Consider the following 22,078-nt stretch of genomic DNA (forward strand, 5'->3'; position numbering starts at 1 on the left):
GTACAAAGTCAAGTCATATTACTGAAACAGTATGTGTTGTTATTAACATGTTATCACATTTGCATAATGAAATCAGATGGCTTCAGAATGTTTAAGCTTTTTTATTTTAGATGTAATTGTCATTGTGTCTTTCATTATTAACTAACGAAAGTTACACGAATAATGTACATGAACTTTTGGAATGATTGATTTGTAACTAAAAGCCAGAGCAAATTAAGCACTTTGTACTGATGTGATCTGGCACCAGTGAAGGACAGTAGTGGTTTTAAGACTGATTTATTTAACCTTAAGCTTGTTTCTAGATCTTAAAGTAAGACTAAAAGCTTAAGCTATAAGACAGACATGCCTTATGTCACAAAAGTTCCCTTCATACAGACAGCTGAGTCCTCTTGTAAACAACATAAAAAGCAGATAATTTTTGCTTTATTTTACCTTAACAGTGCAGTCAGTGGTAAGAATTGGACTTATTCTGAAAATTCATACGTTCAAAAAGTGACTTTTTAAGTGGGAATCAATGAGCACTCGGCTCTTTAAGTGTGTAATTGGAGAAATAGGTGGTTAACAGTGTATAGCTATTTGTATTCAATCTCCAGGTGAGGTGCACGTGTATTTTCGCACACATAGCTCCTGCATGCTGCTTTATAGTGTCGTCTTCTGAGTGTAATGTCTTTCAAAAATGTCTCGTGGTCCTAAATGTGCTGCAGCAGAACTGTGCTGCCCCATCCATAAGTTGCTGACAATTTAGAGGCAAAATTGTCCTGCCTTTTTCTGGAACGTTTCCTAAAAGGCACTGAAAGAACAGTTAAAAACCTACTGGCCCTAATGGAGCTGGAGAAAAACCTTTTATTACTCAGCCTTTTGTAGGCTCAGCTCCTCAGGCAGCACTGGCTGAGATGAACTGCAGAGTTTATTACCAAGCTTCTTAAAATCCTGTGAAAACTACTTTGAGTAAACCTGGAAAACTGGGACTTCCCAGGAAATGGTTTGAAGCAAATGGCATTGACAAGAGAAGAACACCCACACCAAAACTTGGGCACAGAAATTCCTTGAAGAAGTCCAGTGAGTTGGCTGCAGTTGTAATTTTGCAGTGTGTGTATCTTGGAGAGCCAAGGGCCTGCCTTAACATGGTAACTAAACCCAACAAGAGGTGTAGAATCAAAAAGGAGGTATGAGTGCTGAGGGGCAGAAATGCATGCAGGGCAGCCCACACTCCCTGGGGTCCAGGAGTCATCTCAGACCCACCTTCTGAGTGAGGGGAGCAGGGCTCTGAGCTCTTCAGCCACTCACTCACCTGAAGGCTGAACAGGGTTATCATAATTAGCACCTGTTTACTATTTTTTCTCAGAATAAATTGACAGCTTGTAAGGAAATTATTGTGTTAGAGTTCAGCACCTGATTTGCCTTTAGCAGCCTACATGTCTGCTTTCCTCTCCCGATGGAAGTTACATTTTTTACAATTAATCCCAAAGTTTGCAGATTACAGCTGAAAGAAATGGTTTGCTTATCTCTAATATAGTCCATGGGCTGAGGCAAATCAGCAATGCCAATTCAATCAGGAGAATTCTTGAAAATGAGCTTACAGAAAAGATATGACCAAGAAATTCAACCTAAAATGTCCAAATGTACCTTATTTTTGATGGACAAGCATTAGCTTTCATAAGAATTATTCTGAACTCTGTTGAGGTATTGTAATTCAATTTTCAAGAGCAGATAAGTTTTAAAGTTAGAATGAAAGGTGTTTAAACATGTATTACTATTATGAAGATAAAGAAAATAACTTCTGTCAGATACTGCAGATTTCTTCCACCCATAATTGCTATAAAATTTTGAAAAGTTGCGCAGGTATTTTGACTCACCAAGCAAAAATCCTAACTGCACAAACTCCCTGTGACTTTGAAGATGAAACAGTGATCCAAAACTCCAGCTGTGGCATTAAAGAGGAAAACAAGGTTGTGGACAACTCCTGCTCTCTAGAAGATACTAAATCTAGAATGAAATTCCTTGGCAAAGTAGTGATCCCAGCAGCTCTGCACTGGTTCTATCCAGGAGCACCATAGTCAGGGATTGTCTAACTGTGCTGATGTAAAGCTGATTTGGCTCATGGCACTTTGATCTACTGCGTTCTTGGGTCGGTGTGTCTCCAGCAGGCGTGTAACAGTGCTTTCAGGAACATGGGTGGTTTTGGGGTGTCCTGTGCAGTGCCAGGAGTTGGACTCGATGATCCTGATGGGTTCCTTCCAACTCAGGATATTCTGTGATTCTGTGATAACAGCCAGGGCACAGGCTTTGCTGCCACATGTGATTTCCCTTGCTCTGTGAGGTGGTCTCACTTACCTACTCCAGTGCTTAAAATGACGTAGAACCACGTGTTCCTCTTGTCCTTCCAGCGAATGTTGGGCTGCCCCTAGAGATGTTTTAGGATACAGCCCCTCTGAGGGAGGGAAGCTTTCCGTGTGCATTGAGTGGGACGCAGACGAGGCTCAGGAAGAAAGGACTTGTAACAGCCTTCTGAGAATTTGCAGCTTGTGCAGAGAAGCTTCTGAGACGAACAGGGAGCTGACCCAGCCAAGCCTCAGAGGTGCTGAAGAGAAAAACTTCTAAGGGCCACAGGGACAAAATGTGTCATTTGCTGCCAGCCAGAAAGCCAGAGCTGATTAAACCTCTGTTTGGAAGCATCCAGCTGCTTCTGCAAGAGCTAAACTCTCTGTTCCCCTCTGGTCCCCATCACACTGGTGTAAGGTGTAGCTCTCACTTCCCTGGTCCAGTTGTATCATGAAGAGTCAACACGTGCTCTGAAAGGGTGCAGCCAAATTTTTTATCTGCTTTGGACTAAAAACTCAATTTGGAGCTGAGAAGTCCTTGTCAGTAGAAGTTTTTTTTAATTCAAATTGATAACTTTACTAAAAGGTCAGGCCTCAGTAGAAAAGTGCTGAAATAAGTTGGTGCATTTTCAAAGAAAAATCTTTAAAGAGAAGTTCTCATTCAGCTGTACTTCTGTTCCCCATACAGTGTAGGAGGACGGTTTTTCTAAAATAGGTATTTTTATATTCCAAGCTGGTGAAAATAATAGTGCTTTGAATGCTTTACCTTAAGGTTTGTTCTGTTTTTACAAGTAAGTATTTTAAAAGCTTGAAATCCACTGAATATGAAGGAACAGCTGCTATAGCAAATGTACCCCTTGATGCAAGTGGCATAAAACATGAGGAGGTCTGGAAACTGAGGAGTGACTTGACTTTGAGGTTTCACAGACCCAGTAGGAAAACCCCAAACAGGTCCCATTAACAACCTGTTCTGAAAAAAGCAGGCCATAAAGACAATCCTTTTGAAAAGGTTCAGGCATATGTTTTCCAATAAATTAGGAAGTGACATTGAATATTGCATTCACTGTTGGCGGAGGAGAGGAAGAAAAAGTGTGGTTGGCAAAGGTCTGGGCTGGAACTGGAAATTAATGCTCTCAGTTGCGTTTCCCCACTCAGCTGAGATCTGAAAGCCAATTGTCAGAGTGTGTAAAATGCACAGTGTTAGGGATGGTCCCTTTCTCCACATCTGTTACCAGAGTGAAGTCCATTAAGTGTAAAAAACATACAGAAACTGTTGGGACACAAACTGCTTGTCTGTATGATTTATTTGTATGAACCAGAACGCTAAATCTAATAGCATTTGCAATAAAGTCTAACTGAAGTTTTGTTTGTTATCTGTTGGCCTCAGAAAATAATTCACATCTGAACTTCAATTGTGTTTTGCTTAGAGGAGAAACATAAACCCTTGTCCCTCTGGATTAGCTTATAAACTACAACAGCTCCCAGACAGACTTGTCTTTGACTTCAGTGGGAGTCTCAGGTGGGGGAAAGGTCTGTTTTCATGTCTTCTGGAAGCAGTTGCACAGAACCTGATATGATTTTTCTGTTGTTTTAAACGAGATAATTCATTATTTAGATGCACTTCTGGCAGTTATAGCATAGAGAAATCTAAGCATAGATGCATCTGTCTATAGAGTAATTTCTAGCGCATTTTATAAAACATACTGGAAGCAAAAGCAAGGAAAGGGAAGTAACACAGGGCAATAACAGCATAAAGACACCCAGCTCATTGCTTTAGTCTCTTTTTTTCCTTTGAAATAGTATCTCCTACACCCTGAGTGTGGGTGAGCAGTCTTTATGTGGATTACCACCACAATTTTCAACTACGATGCCTCAGTATTTCTCCTTAGGTGAGAACTGGGTTGTAGTAATCACTGGAGACTGATACTAGTTCTAATTAGTATTTATTGAGAAATTTTAAGTTAAATGGATGTTTTCCTTCAGTCCTGTTGGCTTATGCACCCATATGAGGTATTTAAAAGGGGTCCAGAGAAGATTCCTTCCCCAGTTCGGACTGCAAAATCTTGTGATGGTTGTGGAACCTGGTGAAATGACAGACTGATGACAGTACTGCTGATTTAAATGAAATTTTACAGAATCATCTAATTACTGCAAGATAGAGATGACCATTGTACCAGAATCCTTGTTTTGTTTTGTTTTGTTTGAAGATATAAATAAAAATATCTCTGCATTTGTTAGAAAACAAAGAACAAACCCTAAAGTCATGATTTCCTTATAGAATTAGAAGAAAACAGGAAAAAGCTTAATGAGAGTTGTGGCAAGGTTGCTGTGGAAACAAGGAAAGGAACAATGAAGAATGTCTTTGAGGAGATAGGAAATTTAAGTCAAAAATCAGACACATTTAATTATAGCCAAAAAAAAATCTTAGTGGAGGATTTTTATCTTCATTTTCTGTGGAAAAATTAAAGAACAAAAAAAGGTTATTTGCTGTATTAAATGCATGCACTGTCTATAAAGCTGTAGATGAGTTTATACCAAGGAAGCAAAATTGGTGAAGAGAATAATTCTGTTATTGGGGAAAAAATGGTGATATGTAGTTGAAGTTGCAATGATGTGCTGGATTGAAGAAAATGCTCTGTTTTATTGCTGCTCACAGCATGTGCTCCATGAAGAGATATTGATTTGCATGGTCAGGTACACCAGTGAGTGTGTGAGGAGCACCTTGTGACAAAAATGCCTTCTGGGCCAGTAAATCTGGGCTCTGCAGTCTGTTAGATGGGGCATGGAGGAGCAGAAAATGGTGTTGTGGCTCTCAGAGATGAGATTCTGCCCAGTTTGCACTAGCAAAGCCGAAACCCATATCAGGATTTTTATCAGGATATATCATGTGTTCATTTTTTCTATACCCCGTTTGATGTGCCGTAACAAGAACACCAATAAGAATGGTAGAAGAAAAAAACCAGGCTATTCGTAAGAGCGGTGCTCAGGCAGTGCCATCTGAGAGCTGCGAGCACGAGAGCTGCTGTGCCAGGATTTATGGGCTGTTACACACTCTCTTATTGTTTTGCGCCTTTTTTTGCAAAGCACAGTGGCCGTAAATTGGCTCAAAGCATCCAGATCTTATTGCTGTATCTGCTGTCAAGTTTTAATTTTGGATCTTGGTCGCGTTGTGTTTTCCAGCTTTTTCAAAGACTTGGAGGACTCAGGGACGTAATAGAAATATCTCGGTGAAGAGGAGTCCCAGTAAAGGGCAGCATGGATAGCACAAAGGAAGGAGACTACTTCTTTTAGAAACAGAGACTATCTTCACTGTGAAGGGACCCACAATGGTGCTCATGCATGAAGTACTTGGGTGTTTGTGCATGATATAATTGCCAATGTAAACTCCACAAGTTGGTGATTACCCAGCCCAAATTTGTACCACCCACTGCATGATGGGTTCAAGTCCTGATGACAGTTTTGCTCCTGTCACCAGAGGTTTCAAACTCGATTTTTTCATGGTCACTGTGGCCAGGACAGCCAATAATCGTGAGAACCTCTCTGTTAACAAGCAACAAACCAGGGAGGGCACATTCTCCAGTGGGCTCCCTCAGCACCTGCACCATGTGATTCTCATCCAGGTGCTTTAGGGATCTTCTTGTACCAGCAGTGTGGTGTTCCCAGTTAACACTCCCAGTCAAGTAGCTTTCCTCAAATCCAGTGGGCAAAATACAAGTGAAACTGGGAGGAATTTTGCTTTATTTCACAATATTTCACTTCCTATTTCACAATTAGGAAGAATTATGTTTAATGTCACTCAGAGTTCTAAGGTGGAGTTTTTCAAGGCAGTTGTTTAACGTCTGCAGACAAAATCTTCCACCAGCAGTTGTTTGCACAAGGCTCTGTTGCAGCACAGACGTTGTGGTAATGAGATGAGACTTATTATGAGACTGAAATTAATTTCTTTGTTAAATTTATCTGTATAGAGCAGTTATAAAATTGCTTACAGCAATCAAGATCCTGGTAGCTTGCCAGCTTTTTTTTAACAGATAAGCAGTTTGGAAATAATTATTTTCCAGTACTGTCATTGAAGTTGAGAATATTTTTGTTCCTCCTACTCTTTCAGCTTTCTTTTTAATTAAGGCTGGGGAGGGGGCACATTTCTAGAAATGTGTAATGAACAGGCTGTGAATACCAAGTGTGAATATTGTACTTTCTCCTTTAAAGTGTTCCTGTGAGACATTGCAACACTTAAGCAGAACAACTTCTGTACTGTTCTGTTCTATTTTTAGTGATACTTAAGGTATCTTGTAACCCATATGTACAGTGCTCTTAAGTATATCTATCCATGTGTTATATGCATCTTTTTATTTAGCTGGGAAAGAACATCTATGCTCTAAAGTTATGTGGAAACTAAAATTATGGAAAACTAGTTATTGGACATGTTAAATTGCATTTCACATCTCTAATCAAGGTGGTTGTACCTCAATGCAAATTCGAGAAGGGAATGTAAAGAGTACATTACATCCTCATGGGGTTATCCTGTGGTTTTTAAACCAAGATCCTACCGCAGTTGCTGTGTGGACCATAAGGTCACCCTGAGGTGCTGAGAGGAATACTGGCCTGCCTCTGCCAGACTGGAAGGGCTAAAAGAAGGGGTAAAAAAAGAAGACCAAGGTAGGACATTGAAATCTGCAGGCTGTTACTTCTTGAGTTCAATTGCAACCTACTGAATTTTTTTACTACTTATTTTTCCCTCTGTGTGAACAAAAGAGAACTGTGGGTAAGTTAGAAAAATTACTTGGGTGGCCTGTTGGTTTCTAAACTTAGTAACTTCTTAAAATATATCCCCGAAGTCAAGAATAAAAGGTTTTTATGAGAGCAACAGAATTACAGGTAATATGTAATAATGATTGATGAAACAGAGTGGGAAACAAAGCAAACAAAATAACTTTACTATCTTTGTTCTTTTTTCCTCTCATTTAGTTAAGAATGCTTTTGATTATTTGTAATGCAGTAGCTTTCAGAAGCAATGACTAAGTGTGGCAGTTAATAAGACATTAATAAAAAGAAAAATAATTAGGAAATATTATCAATGCAATTGTATAGAGGCACCCATTCTTTGGATTTTGCATTTCATTGACAGAGACAGCAAGGACAGACCTCTCTACCCAACAGCCCTAGAATTGTTCTGGACCGGCTTCAGAAGGAATTTTCCAGAATAAATATTTCTGTGTGGATCTTTTGCTACAGAATTGAAATTCAGCCTTACTTTTCAAATTACAGGTCTGTGAAGAAACAGAATAGGTAAAAATATGAAAAATGGACCGGAAAAGAAGTCAAGGCAGGCTCCAGCCAACATGAAGTGGGTTTGACCACATTAAATAGATTGGTAAATTTCTTGATATTTTCCATTCCTGTATTAAATCCAGGAGCACCCATGAGTCCCTAAGATGCGTGAGTGGGTGTCTTCTTCCATCTCAGTGTTCTCTGAGCTGAGGAATAAGACCTACACTATGTCCTTCTAAAACACCCTTAATTCACATTAAAGACTCCAGAGCACTGGATCAGAAACTTCAAAGTAATCCCTGGGGTTTCTTTCTGCATCGCAGTCTGCCTTTGGGATTTAACTGTCATTTCCCCCTTGCATATCTGCCATTCCAAAGCCAGCACGTAAACCTTCTTTCCAGAAGAATTACCTGTACGAAAATGATTCTACCAGTTCTGAACAGCTCTGTGGTTGGATGCCACACATACCTTTCTCACTCCAGTCGCTCTGTTGCAAGTCTCAGTGGGTATTTATTACAGTGGAACAGCTGTAAAGAATTAACTACACTGACTCTCAAAACATTTAGTTTATAGAGATGCATTTTTTTTGCAGGACATAAAGTTTTAGCTTCTTTAACATGGCAAAGGATAAGAGCGGAGGGAGAAGATGCAGGCAGGAGCTGGGAAGTGAACTGTCCAAGGAGCAGCCACTGGCTTTGCCTTCTGCAGGGCTGCTCAGATACCAAGGGGGTTGTGTCAGTGACAGCAAGGGTGCAGTGCTGGCATCTGGCAGGACACCCTTCCCCTGGGAGGGAGATGGGAAAGAGAAGCATCACTGGCAACTTGGAGAGCCTGAAGGGCAGGCAGAGGGTCATAAAGTGACTTTGGGGGGAAGCTGGCAGATATTAGGGTGTTTTTGAGAGGTGAGTGCTGGTGGAGAGTGTGCTGTACACTCAGGAGGGATTGGGCCTTCGTGGTAAACACGGCATGAGAAAGGGCAGCGCAGGAAAACAGGGCGGACACGGGCAGGCCTGAGCAGAGAACTGCAGTGATGATTGAGTGGTGCAGTGATGTGGTCAGTGAACTTACCACACCATGTGCATAAGTTAAGCTGCAGAACTGGGCTGGTGAAAAACAGATTTCCAGGCAGGTGAGAGAGATTTTAAGATGAAAAGTACAGCAGAGTAAGACTGCATCTAAAAACTCCTTTCGTCATCTGTGTAGTTTGTGAACTAGTGATGTGCAGTATGAGAGACACTGCACGTGGGTCACCCTGGGGGCTTGCAAGTGCCTCTGGTCCCTGTGTGTGTTCACAGCTGCCTTGGCTTGGAACTCAGCAGGAGTGTTCAGACTATCCTGTTTCTGGCAGGCTGCATCTCCTTGCTGATGGCTTCCTTAGCCAGAGCAATAAACACAAGCAGGAATGCAGATGGAGGCAGTCAGTCTTTGGCCTGACCATAAGACTTTCTCAGCTATAAGAATAATTTCAGAAGAGCAGACTAAGGGAAATATTTTTTGCTTAATAGGTTACAGCTCTCATCAGTCACATACCACACAACACAGAATTTTATAAACTGTTGCACTTTGCCTGGATATAAATGGATTGTAACTGATAACCCATAAAAAATTAATAGTTTGCTGTAAGTTTTTTTAATGGAGTAAAAAATATTGCAGTAATGAAAAAGCTGACATTTTAAGGACTGCTAGAGCAGCAGATTCATCAGGAGAATGTACTAGCAGAACAGCTATGTGTATTCTTGGCTTTGTATGACAGACCTATCATCAGGAGACGGAAAATGTTTACAGAATAAGGATAATCAAAAATTGGGGGTAACCAAAAGTCCAGGAAATGGAAATTGGGACTACGTGAATTTGTAAGAGATTGAGATTGAAGGGGGAAAATAAAGTGTTATCTAAAAAATGACTGAAAGCCAGTACTTTGGCAGAGTTTCATTCCTGGGTGCTCTTGGCCTGTTCTTTAGTTTGTATGATAGATACTGTGCCAAATGGTCTCACCATAGGGCTGCATGATCAAAACAAAGAGCTGAGCCTGAGCTGTTTTATTGCCTTTTGCTCTTTGAGTATTTCATTGACCATTTTCCATTCAAGTTAGATGGGATTTTTATAAACCTCAAAGTCATTTCGTTTTCATGACTCCTGCTTTCCTCGAGAGGTGTAACCATTTCCTCATGACAGAAGGAATCACGGGGGAAGTGAAACAATGTATGGCCTAATCAATATTGGTAAGTGAATGCCATTGACTAATTGATCTGTGTCCTCCACGGAATTTTTCTTTGCAGCCTGTTACCATAATGAGTGGTCTGCACAGCAGAGCTGCTCTAGACAGAAGATAAAGGCTTCTGGTGAAATTGAGCCTTTTCAAATGTAAAAGTACTGAAAATACTGGAGCCAAGGGCTATTTGTTTTTTATTAGATGCAGCTGTCTTTCTAAATCAGCACCAGTACTTCCTTAAATTAAGATATGCAGTAAACACTGGAATTATTATTGACATTGTTTAACTGTAGCACAGGTAGTTATCTCTGTCCCCCTTTGCTATTTTTGAGGACTTGTTTACTGAGTTCAACAGTAAAATCCTATGAATAATTAAATGCTTAATTTTTCTCAGAGAGAAAAAATAAGGTAAATACTGTTTTCTTAGGTAATTCATGGTTATGAATTGAATGACTTGCTTAAAATCAATGTTTATAAATTATGAATAGGTTTTTTTTCAAGGCACCCTATAAATACTAAGCTGATTGAAAGAAACAGAGAACATACTAATGGAAATATGTCTTTAGGTAGTGGTAAGATTTTTGTGTGTATGTTCCAATTTATATGACATTGATTTCACACTTTCACTGGTGACTGAACACACATGAGCAGGTGTTCACATAACTTCCCTCTTGCTCAGATGCTGCTCAAGACCCCCATTGCAAGTGTCTGTCTGACATCTCTTCGCCATGCAAACGCCCTGCATGTCTTTGCAGGATTAGGACCCTCATTTCCCAACTGTTGGTTCAGACAACTCTTTCTACACTGTATATGTCCCACCAGGTACTCTTGTGCTGAATCTGCACGTGTGCCCTGCATCAGGGTGGCACCTTGTCTGATTGGGGCAGAGAAGGCACTACCCAGTTACTGCTGGCAGACAGTGGCTGTGTTGGAAGCAACTTATTTTATAAGGGCAGGAGGAAGGATGAAATTGTTATGTGTTTATGGCATAGAGTTAGGCAATTTTGCCCTTAGGTGACCCAAGTAACTTTTGTTTATTACATTAGGCATAAGAGATGGTGGAAATCTGGTCAGGAGGTTCTTCTGTCTTCCCTTCTCTGTGTCCTCATTCCAAACCCCCCCAGAAATCAATTAGTATTACCTAAGAAATAAACCGAATAGCAAATTGAATAGGTACATTTTCCTCAGCTGTATATGCACAAATCTTGCCAACATGTCTGATTGCGTTACTTGAATCAATGTAAAATTAAATGCAGGGAAAATGATTCCTAACTGGCCCTGATCAGCATAACGTGTGGAACAGCCTGTGCTGTCAAAGAAGGGGAGTCACATGTGGTGGCCTTTGAAGCCAAGCACAGTTCATCTCCTGGAACCTGCAGCAGCTTTCCTTGGAGAAAGTGAAACAAATACTCTGTTTTCTGAGGTAATTTATGCTGGCAGGGACATCTACTCAGGAGCTGGCTGAGCATCAGTCGGTGGTGAACGATCACTTTTTTTCCCGGTTCTCTCTCTCCCTATCCCACTGCTGGGGGGAGTGAGGGAGTGGCCCTGTGATGTTTAGCTGCCTGCTGGGTTAAGCCCCAACAAAGGTGAAGGGCCTTTCTTCTTTGTCTTTCGAGAAGGATTTAAAAGCTGGAGAGAAAATGTGAATCCCTAGAGATGGAAACGGTGGTGCTCAGCACTGGGGGCCTGCTTTTGGCTGTGGAAGTAGATGGTTGGTTAGGAGGGAATATCATCTCTGAAACAGTGAAGATGACTGAAGTGTGGGGTGATGTATCATGGATGACGAAGGAGTTTCTATGTTTTAGCTGCAGTGACCTTGAAGCTCTGAGAAGGGGGTGAAGTGTTAAAATGAGGTCTGAAAGCAGCAATAATACTGAGATCTCCTAAACAATGCAATATTCAAGGAAGGCAATACATTGCATAAGGTAATGAACAGATTTACAGACTTGGAAAATGGTGAAGAAGAAAAACGCATTTAGGTTAAAAACAAGGAATGAGTTTCTGGATGAGTATGAGCATACATCCTACCCAAGGGAGAGGTTGGGAACACTGTGTGAGTGCCTGCTATAAGACCAATCTCTGACTTGGAAACCCTTTGGAAGTGACATTAGGCCTAATTATGTGAATGCTCTGGCTGTTTTAGTAAAAAGTTTCGGCACAGTTTGTGAAACACTCACTCCAGAAACCACTTCAGACATGAAGTGCTCCAAACTCTCATCAGTCTGTGAATTTTGAATGTGCCAGGCAGTGCTGAGCATGTCCCTTGGGTGAGCACGTGGGCCTTGGCCTGCAGGGTTCATTAAACTGAAGAGAGGACTGATAAAAACATCTGTGGAGAAAATGCACCAAAAACCAGTGGGCTTGATAGTCTGTGTTTTAACAATATACTTGTAGAATGAAGCAGGGTGGACACATAAGTAGTAGTGCTAATTATGGATTCCCTTCCTGCACTGATTTTTGCCTTAGAGTTTTATATGAAAAGACATTTTGGGAAAGCTGGCATGTGAAGATGGGCAGCCTTGTGCTGTTATTAGGTGCTCAGAAGATATTCTCAGTCTTCTAAGGAGCAATAGCACATAGTATAAAACAATAAAAGAGCAGTTCCAGACAGGCTTGGGAGTCACTGTGAGTAAATGAAGTGGGCAGAGCAGAGCCACAGAGAAACTGCAGACAGGAGACGAGTAACACAAGCTATAGGAAGTTGATGTAAGGACCAGAGGAGAGATATCAGAGTTATGAAAAACAGAGATGAAGATCTCTGTTGGAGCCTGGGTTTGGTGAGTATTCCCTTTGGTGAGCCAGAGTTGGAGCAGTGCCTGCTAGTGCAAGAGCCAAACCAGTGAGTGAGGCTTTGGGGTATGAGGATTCGGAGGTGGGAAGCTGAGGTCACCTGGACGTAGTATCCTAAGAATGTGATATGATCTCACTGTAGTAACCTTGCAGTGACAAAGAAATTTTGTTAAAACCGACAATATATAATATCTCGTTTCCAAATGCTATACAGATGTTTTCTCCTCAGGATGTTGCTTACCAGTCGATATCTGCTAATTTATTTCTTTGCCTGGAATATTCTTCAGTGATACTCCATCTTTTGCTTTTGTCTTTTTCAAAAGTGGAATTACAGAGACATGCCTGACTATTTCCATAGGTAAAAGCAGATCCTATTTCTATTCCAAAGTATCATATTACTGATTTGGATCATTTTTGCTCTGATCTCTTTCTCATCTTTAACTGAAAGCTCTCAAGGACAAGTGTTTTTCTTAAGTACTAATTATTGTATGATTCTTAATCATTACTACTAATTACATCCTTTTCAAGCATGGAATTTCTCAGCACCTCCATGCAGAGGTCAGTAGGAGGGTTACAGCATGATTGCTCTCCGAAGTGGAGCACTTCTGTGATTTCCATTTTCAAAGCATTGAAGCTGAACCAAAAGTTAGGCCTCTATTTTCTGTCATTGCACTTCCTTTCACTTCAGTGACAACTAAGCATGTGACAGCTATGGCCCCAAACCTTGAGGACTGTTAACACACATCTTGTCTTAGTGACTCAGCCTCTTTCGTTTATTTATTTGCCTCTCTTGCACCTTTTTAATAAGCTGTATTTCTTTCAAAGGGAAAAAATACCAAACCCATACACTGTTATCAAACACAGAGGAATGCCAAGTGAAATTTTCAGAGAAGCAGAGCACGGGCATCCCTATCTTTTAGATCACTGAAAGATCCATTTTGTTACTTGATAAAGGGTAATATCATCAACTACCAGATATACCAATGAGATAATGCTATGCTCTGAGACAGCCACCTCTTCCCTAGGGAAGGAATGGGGGAAAAGGACATTTTCACATCAGCTTTCCGGTAGGTAAACCAGAAAATCATCTGTTGTGAAATTTGTCTCTCATAGAAATAGGAGGTAGGATTTGTGTCTGTGTGATACATCAAATGGGGCTCAGTGCAGAACAGTGGGTTGTGTCTGGGGTAATGCACTTCTGCAGCACTTGTTGAATCTAATCAAGAAATCACTGAGGGTGATCTCAGAATGTCTCTCTCCATTAAGGATGCTCTGGAAGAAAGCCATTTTTCTCCCATTTTTTTCCAGGGAGAACGAGGCTCACGCCTTTATCTCCTTGTGCATGCTTTTTACTGTCATGATTTTTGTTTCCCTCTGGTCTCAGACAAACAAGGTTTTATGTGCCCATGCAGGGGAACCATCCTGGTGGGAAATGACTCCACCAACCTCTCCTTACCCACCCGACACACTATATTTTCCAAAGGCTCCTCTGCAGTGTGTCCCAGAAGCTGACAGAGGGGGAGGAGTACAATTGTCACCCCGGCAGAACTCATGGCTACCTCAGGCTCTGATGCTGTGGCTGGTAAGGAGTTTTTGTGGCCATTTCACTCTGCTGTACCCAGCAGCTGCTGCCTCTGTTCTGCCTGCAGTCAGCTCTGCAGCACCCACCCTCATGGGAGGGATTGCAGAACTGAAGGAAAAAATATGTTTTCCCTCTCTTCCAAGGCAGACTGGTATAGAAGTTGACTAAAACTGAAGAATCCCAGGCAGATTGCCTCAAATGTCTTCACTGCTCAGTTGTTCAATATTCAGCTTATTTCACTGGCAGGGCCAGAATCACTGTCCTCCCCCATCCCATCAGCAAAACCAGTTTGTCTAAATGTGAATTAAGGTGGGGAAAAAAAAGGCTTTTAAATCTTTGTTTTACAGGAAAGTGGACACAAAAGGTCATGAGCATATTTTTCACCTTAACAAGTTACCTCTCAACTAAAATTATTTTATTTGTTAATGTTGTTATTTTTTTTTAATCTGGGAATCTATTTTGTTCGAGCGATTTGTAGCCCTGAGAGGGATTTGCAATGCAGCTGCAGAAAACACCAACCACAGTCTAATGGTGTGTCAAAGAACATAATTAGATATTAAGACAGATGATATAGGCATCATTATAGGCAATTTAGAAAATAGCAACCTGGTAAACTCCCCCTCAGTTGAAGATTAGTTGTAGTTGAATGTTTCTCACAAAAAAAAAAGCAGGGAGGGGAGAATGTTACACATGTTGGTGCGTCTGGGGGTTCCCTGTGGAGAGCTTTGATGAGAGAGTTGCTGTGGTTTAACTGAGACACCTCCCTGCTCTCAGCTAAGAGGGATGGACTTGGGAGCCCCATCTCTGCATGGAAAAACACGGGTGCTCTCCCTCAGGGGCCAGGGAGATGCTTGAAGCTGATGGGAGACTATGCAGCTACCAGGATATCACCATAATCCTGCTCATCTTGCCAGCTAAGAATATGCCTTTATATTGTTGACAAAGGACTTATTTTCTTTAAAATTAAGTGATAAATTTTGGAAAAAAAGAAAGTTAATTTATACAGCTATGAAAAAGAAAACACTTTATGATATCCAGTGTTTCACCAATTATAAGATTTTAATTTGGAATTTCAGATTTAGCTCTTCATCTTTCTATTTTTATTTATATAATGCAGGTTGCCATCACATGTTTCAAATTAGACTGAATTAAATGACCAGCTGTCCTCCTCTGCAAATGTGCTACCTTTTCTGACATGCAAGCTTGGTAAATTATAAAATACAGAATTTTCTGAAGCAAAGGAGAAACCACTTATTTTAGACTGAATTTTGGTGATGTTTCGGGTAAGTCTTGCGTGTTTTCCTTGGTAGGCGTGAACTAGGAAATAACACTTGGGGATATAACAATCTGCCTGGGAAATACAGAGAGATACAACGGTTTCATATGGCTCTGAAGCTGGCAACAGGGGCTTTGGGTGCTTGTATTCTATTTCTTATATGCTGATTCCATTTTGGATCAGTAGTTAAGGGGTGATATCACTCCTGTATGCAGAGCCAGAGCACTGGTATGCAAACAATGGGTGTACTGTCACACAAAGTTTTGAAAATCCTGCAAAACTAGAATCACTGATTCCAGTGCATCTCCATCAGACTTGGTAAAGCACAAGTGTTCAAAGCAGACTGTTGTTTGCTTGGTGTTCTGTCAAGTGCTCCCACATCCTTTGATGGGCTAATGCTGCATTTGTTGAAGGCAAGGGAAGGTAAAATTAGAGACAACTTGAAATGACACTTCAGTCAACTTAAACATTTTCCTCAGAATGTTCAGCCTGTGTTTTTCCATCCCATTTTACTTTACCTGGAGTGAACATAGTTGAAATGTCTTATACCATAACCAAACGTCACTTATTTCTCAAAGAGGCAAGCCTCTGTGAAACCAAGAGAAATTAGGAACTAATGTGACAGAGAGCTGTGACTAATATATACTATTAAAGTATTAATTTCTTTGAAGCAAAAAGGTTTAGTGTGAACTGTAGAGTAACATCTTAAAAGCCTGTAGTATGAAACAAAACTCAGTTCCATAGCATTTGATAGTGAAACCTCCTAAGAGATGTTGTGTTCTCAAGACTAATCCCAAGAATAAAATTAAAATCTCACTTGAAATAGCAGAACTATGTAGCAGGAAGGAATATTAATTCCAGTTTGAAAATTATTAGAATCTTGCAAAAAATAGCAGCTGTGATTTCAGGTGTAAGTCTATTAGCACACAGTGCTAACTGATGTATAAGATCTGTGAGCAGCTTAATAAAACCACTGACAGGGCAAAGTAAAGTGGTAGTATATATTTGTATGAGTTCTCCATGTTGTGCATATTTGAAAGGCAACAATGAAAAGTGAGCAATAGTTTTACCAGTTACAGCTTGAGGAACATGGCAGGAACAATGCAGTGCTCAGTAACATCACCCAAACCACTCACTCTCTGGGATGCTGTGGAATCGAAGTCCTCTCATCCTCCTGCTCCATTTCTTATTGTCCCATAAGAACACAAACATTCAAGAGGTTACAAATGCCAACTTGCTGGTTACCAGAATGTTTTGCAATACTGATTTGACTGTGAAAAGCAGTAAGAGCTTAATGTGAGCTGAGCAACGTGATCAACCCCATATCTGACCCAAGATAGGATCAGAGTCCTCCTGAGGTCCCTTTACAGCTTCAGTTATCCTGCAGTACTAAGGACACTTGCACTGATGTTAGTGTATGACAGCTATACCAAAATGCTCTGGAGATGCTGAGCAAGGAAAGCAGACTGATAATGGCTTCCTTGTCAGAGGTGCTGCAGCGCCATTTTCCTTTCTGGGTTTTGTTTTTTGCCTTCTGTTTTGAGACCTAAAAAAACTTACTCATTTGAAACAAATGTAACATAACAGATGATACATTAAGATGTGTTTCCTTTTGTAACCTCTCCTATTAGATGACATCAAAATCCCACAGGAAATAACCCTATCTGAAACTTTTAGTAAAGCTTATTCCTAAATTTCAGTTAATAGAGCACTGCTGTGTCATACTTTTGATCTGGAAAAACATCATAGGTTATCGGTATTCAAGCCAGTGCACCAAGCGTGCCATCCTTACTTTAAATTAATATCTGATAAATTCCTGAGAAGTGGTTTTAAAATTGGACTTGCCTTGTGTATTAATTAGGATTTGCTCTCAACTGTTCTCATAACACTTGTGATGAAACAAATTGTTCCTCCAGGCCAGATGGTGTCTTTTGTCAGGTTAACTAAAATACCATGACTGCTCTATGGGAACACTTATGCAAATAATTAATTTGTCACTTCTTTGACCAAGCTAAGGAAAGCAAACAAAAAAAAATCTACAAAAGCTCTGCCCAAGACTTTGAAAATGGTTTATGGAGCTGTTGGATTAGATTCAAATCCTTTTGCTCCTGTGGATTTGTACTTTACTGTTGAGACTCCCCTGGCTTCAGTGGCATCACTTGCAGAGCAAAATGACATTCTAAAGTGCAGGAGGAGTGAGAGCAAAAATGTAATCACAGGTGGAACTTTGGCATTGGCCAGCAGTGGTTTTAGCTTTGTTTGTTTATTTGGAGAGCAATATAATATCAGGAATGTAATTCCTTCTCCCTAGCTAGTAGAGAGCTCAGCAGTTCACAGCTTGAGAGCCTTTGACTGGAAACATTTTTAAAAGCAAATGCAAGGAGATGAATTTGTTCTCTGATGGGGAAAGGCACGGTGCTGGCCCAGAGCAACAGAGACTTCCACGTGGTGGGGCTTTACCAGAGTCGATCTGACCCTGTATTACTCCGTCCCTGTAAGATGATGCTCCAAAAAAGGCAAATGATCCATTACAATTTACTTTCCCTCCCATCATTCTGGAAGCATTAAGTACGGTAATTTATTATCAACACTGCAAGGGAGAAGCTGAGAGGCTGATGCAGAAAATTATGGTGGGAGTTGAAAATTCTTTTCTCTCTCCAAAAGATTAAAAAAACCCCTAGCCCTGGTTCCACCGGGGCAATTATCTTGTGCCTCTTTCAGTTGTCATTTTAACCTCTGAAATGAAGAAGACTTCTGTTCATCAAATGTCTTTCAGGGCAACTGGATGTGCCTTTTGTAACTGTCCAAGAAAGAGGTTAATTTTTTAGTTCTAGCTTTCTAGCATCATTATGGTGGCTTTAAAACACAAGCCTGGAGATGACTGTTGTAGCACATTTGCCTCGTGTTCATGTTCACACCAGGTCCTGCCCTTTCTCCCAGCTGCTGTGTGAACACTGTATCACTGTACTGAGGGTGACCAGGGGAAAGGTGTTTCATTTCACTGCTGCGATTGAAAACTTTCTTAGAAGCTTGAGGTGGGGAACTTTTGAGGGACTCACTTTCTTCATTAAACTGTAGGTTAATTGTGCATCCCAGTGCTTTATCAAGGGCATCACCCTGTCATTTTCTGTTTCCTACACGTTATTTCTAGTAATACTTCTGAGAGAGCTACCTCCCTCCTAATTTCCACTTCTGAAGGTTAAGAATAAGATCTTTACACACTGTTCCTCAGTACGAGGAACAAAAGCAGTGTTTTTGGCTAACACCTGCACTACAAAGTTGTGAGTTGTATTAACCCTCCATGTTTTCAGGGTGAAATACAACCTAGGTGTGGCATGTGACAAGTGATTTGGGCTGTTACCTGAAGTCCTTCAACTTTTTGATTAAATTTCCATGTGGCCCCAAGATTAAGAAGAAAGTAGCATAAAACAGTTAAGTTACGAATTTGAGGAAGCTTGAAATACTGCTTATGGAAACTAGGGCCCTCATTCCAGGTGTTGGTGTTCACTCAGGAATGACACTGGTTACCTGGAGGTCTGATATATAGCCACCTGCTAGCAGAAAAACCTACTCAGCAGCGAGTAGCTTGATAACTCCCTCCACCACAGATGAGCACAAGGTGGTGTGCTTCATGAGCTTTACTCCCCTTTTTGCATCTAATGAATAATGTAAGCAGTTTTTCATTGCTACTTACTGTTCAATGAATAGAAGAATGATGTGTGACCTGAATAAATATTTAGGTGTACTAGTGTCTGTGAAATTTTCTTTTTGCTATAAAATGCATTTAAGAATTCACCAGGCAATTCAGAAAGGTTAAAGCAGTGAACTGGGATTGTCCCAGAGTATATGATGGAAAACATATTTGTAGTTTACTCAGGTTCTTCTTTAATATATAGGTTAAACAAGTTTCTGATGAATAATGACACCTTCATACATTTTAGATTGCAGGTGACTTTGTTAAATGTCAGCCAGGCCATACAAAAACGATATGGGAGTGGGTACAGTAATGTGGGCAGTTACGTGTGGAAGTCTGGATGCAGAAGATGAAAGAAGGCCACAGTGGGACTAGTTTGAACATGGTAGATCATAAATTTGTTCAGTTAATGCCAAGAGAAAAATGGGGAATGGGCACTTCTCCAAACATGGGGGATGAAACTATTTAATCTAATTGTGGAAGTATAGCAAGGACAGATATCTTACCCTTTCGAGCACTTAACTAGGGATTTTCTTCAGGATGGGATGTTTGTGACAGCGATTCACTCTGTCCTAAGCCTAAAGCTGCATTTATCTTAGACCCAGTGAGCTTTATAGTGCTGGTACTTGTTTGGTTTTGATGCTTTTGCCAAGAGAAATGTTTGCCTCTGTGGTTTATAGGTGGTGCAAGACGCTTCTGACAAATAGCTGTTGCTGTGGATCTTTATCTGCAGATGGTTGATGTATCATCTCCCACAGCCCCTGCTCATTCTTCATCCAGGAAGACAGAAAGTGAAAGATGACTGCATCAAACATTTTCTCTATATTACTTTACCTGATTGTTTCTTCCAGTGCATCACATTTAGTTTGTTAAAACCTATGATTTTCTGAATAGTACTCAAAAGAGCAGAACTTCTTTCCTCTAAAGGGATTTTTTGCCTCCTGCAATTCTTAATGTTGTTTTTACTCATCTTAATGTCCATTTTTGGATCAATGTTATGCGTTTGAGGTGCACAGTGAAAGCACAGCTGCTAATTCGTTCTGGCAAATTGGCTGGAAATTGCCAGGTACTGAGCACTCCCAGACGTTTTAATGGAAAGTTTCAGCTGGACTGTCTCAAGGGCATGCTTATTTTGTTTAAACTGGTTCAGTAATTTTAAATCATTTGAGAAGCTCTTGGCCTGTTACCTTTTCAACTGCAGATTCTAAAATATGTTTGTCTCTTGTTAGTATTTTTTATAAACAACTACTAAATAAACTGGCCATTTCTAAAGTACAGTAAGAGTATTTGAAATTGGTGGTAACTTTAAGAAGCAGGAAAATCAAGCTGAGATTTGTTTTGCTGTTATGCTAAATTTCACTTTGTGGTTTTGTCTCCTAGTTCATTATAGGAAAAAAAAATATTAGGTTGGCAGCAACATAAGGAAGAGATCCAGTGAGGTATCTTTTCCATTCTCTCTTAATGAGCAGTGTAAACCCCTGTACCACCAGGTTGCCTGTGTGTGTGAAGCTGTCTGATCAGGGGGCTAGAAGCCATCCTGTCTCTCACAAGGCAGGTTGGAAGGTTGAATTGTCCCACAACAAAACTGTGTTTCAGTCTCTCTTCCGTGCAGGAGCACCTGTACCGTGGAGTGCGTTGGCCGGTCTGTTTACTCTGGGCATCCGAGCCTGACCATGTTATGGCATTGGGGATAATTGGGAGCCCATATATGGGTAATCATCTCTTCTAATCAAGGCTTTAGAGGAAAGCATCTGCCAATTTAGGGATGAGGAGTAGATCCAGAGTAGCATCTGCCGGTGACCAGCCATGAGAGTCACTCTCTGCCACTGAGGTCAGTGCAGTGAGGGCACAGATCTGCTGACTGCTGTGGATACGTGGTAGTGGTGCAGCATCTTTTAAACATTTAGCAACCAAATAAACAGAGTTTTGTCAAAAGTTTTGCAGCTCAGAGTTTGTCACAAAGAACAACTGCCTAAACTCTTACGCTTTATAGAGCATGATGAGATATTTTAGCGTTTGCAGTGTTTTCTGTGTTTCATATCTCTTAAAAGGATATGCATGAAGATATGTACTGAAAGATGTGCAAGTTTTGGTTCCTTTTGGTATTTATGGAAGGAGGCATCCAACTTTGGAGTGGGTTCTGGAATAATGTGTACGTGTGCCATAGACTGCATGGGAGGAGTAATCTGCAAAGGAATTTTGGAACAAGCAACGCTGCAAACAAAGTAATCTGGGACTAAGTAACAGTGTATTGGTCCAGTTCCACATCCATGGAGGATACCTGCCCATGTGGGATGTTAAATTCAGACCCCTGTCCGGAAAGCAGACAAAGATGGACTTGAGCATGGCCTAAGCACTCAGACAACAAGGGTAGCTGTCTTAAAGGGCAGAACTCAAAGAACAACCCCTTGGCAGGGGCATTACTACCTTGAGTGGTTTGTGGATCTGTAGAAAATGCTGCACCACAGTTAGAAACTTGTGGTCCAAGTAAGCCAGTGTTTCATTAAACACATCTGTTGAATTTCTTGAGAGAAATCTTGATGCCACTGAAATCGATAGCAAAACCTCCTCTGACTTTTACTCAGAGCAAGATTTCTTCTCTCTTTTTTGGTAAGTACACAGAAACAGTAACACAAAGGCCAAGGTTTTCAAAATTACCAGCAGGACTTAAAGTACCCTGAAAACATGAATTGTGGGTGTTTGTTTCCCCTGGGCAGCCTATGCAGTCTGAACTCTATGTTGATGTGAAACCGTGATGAAATATTAAAGACCCTCAGAGTGAGGACACGCAACGTTCACTGCATGTGGATTGCTGAGCTGGCCACTCAGCAGGGCCAAGCCCTCGTCTGGCAGTGCATAGAGCTACAAATCCAGGGTATGAGATTTGTAGTTTGCCTGCAGTTGGTATTTGCCTTGCAAAAAGAATTGGAGT

At 40.8% G+C, this 22,078-nt stretch overlaps 1 long non-coding RNA gene across 4 annotated transcripts in view; it reads left to right on the forward strand.

Annotated features, from left to right (window-relative positions):
- The window catches only part of LOC113955435, a 320,550-nt gene that overhangs the window by 88,619 nt on the left and 209,853 nt on the right, over positions 1-22,078 (forward strand). For all 4 annotated transcript variants that reach the window (XR_003530550.1, XR_003530551.1, XR_003530552.1 and 1 more), the window contains exon 6: positions 9,740-9,811. This is a non-coding gene — a long non-coding RNA (uncharacterized LOC113955435). The remainder of the gene's footprint in view (positions 1-9,739; positions 9,812-22,078) is intronic.

Source organism: Corapipo altera, unplaced genomic scaffold (genome assembly GCF_003945725.1).
Source record: "Corapipo altera isolate COAL_440 unplaced genomic scaffold, ASM394572v1 133, whole genome shotgun sequence".
In the NCBI taxonomy this organism is placed as follows: Eukaryota; Metazoa; Chordata; class Aves; order Passeriformes; family Pipridae; genus Corapipo; species Corapipo altera.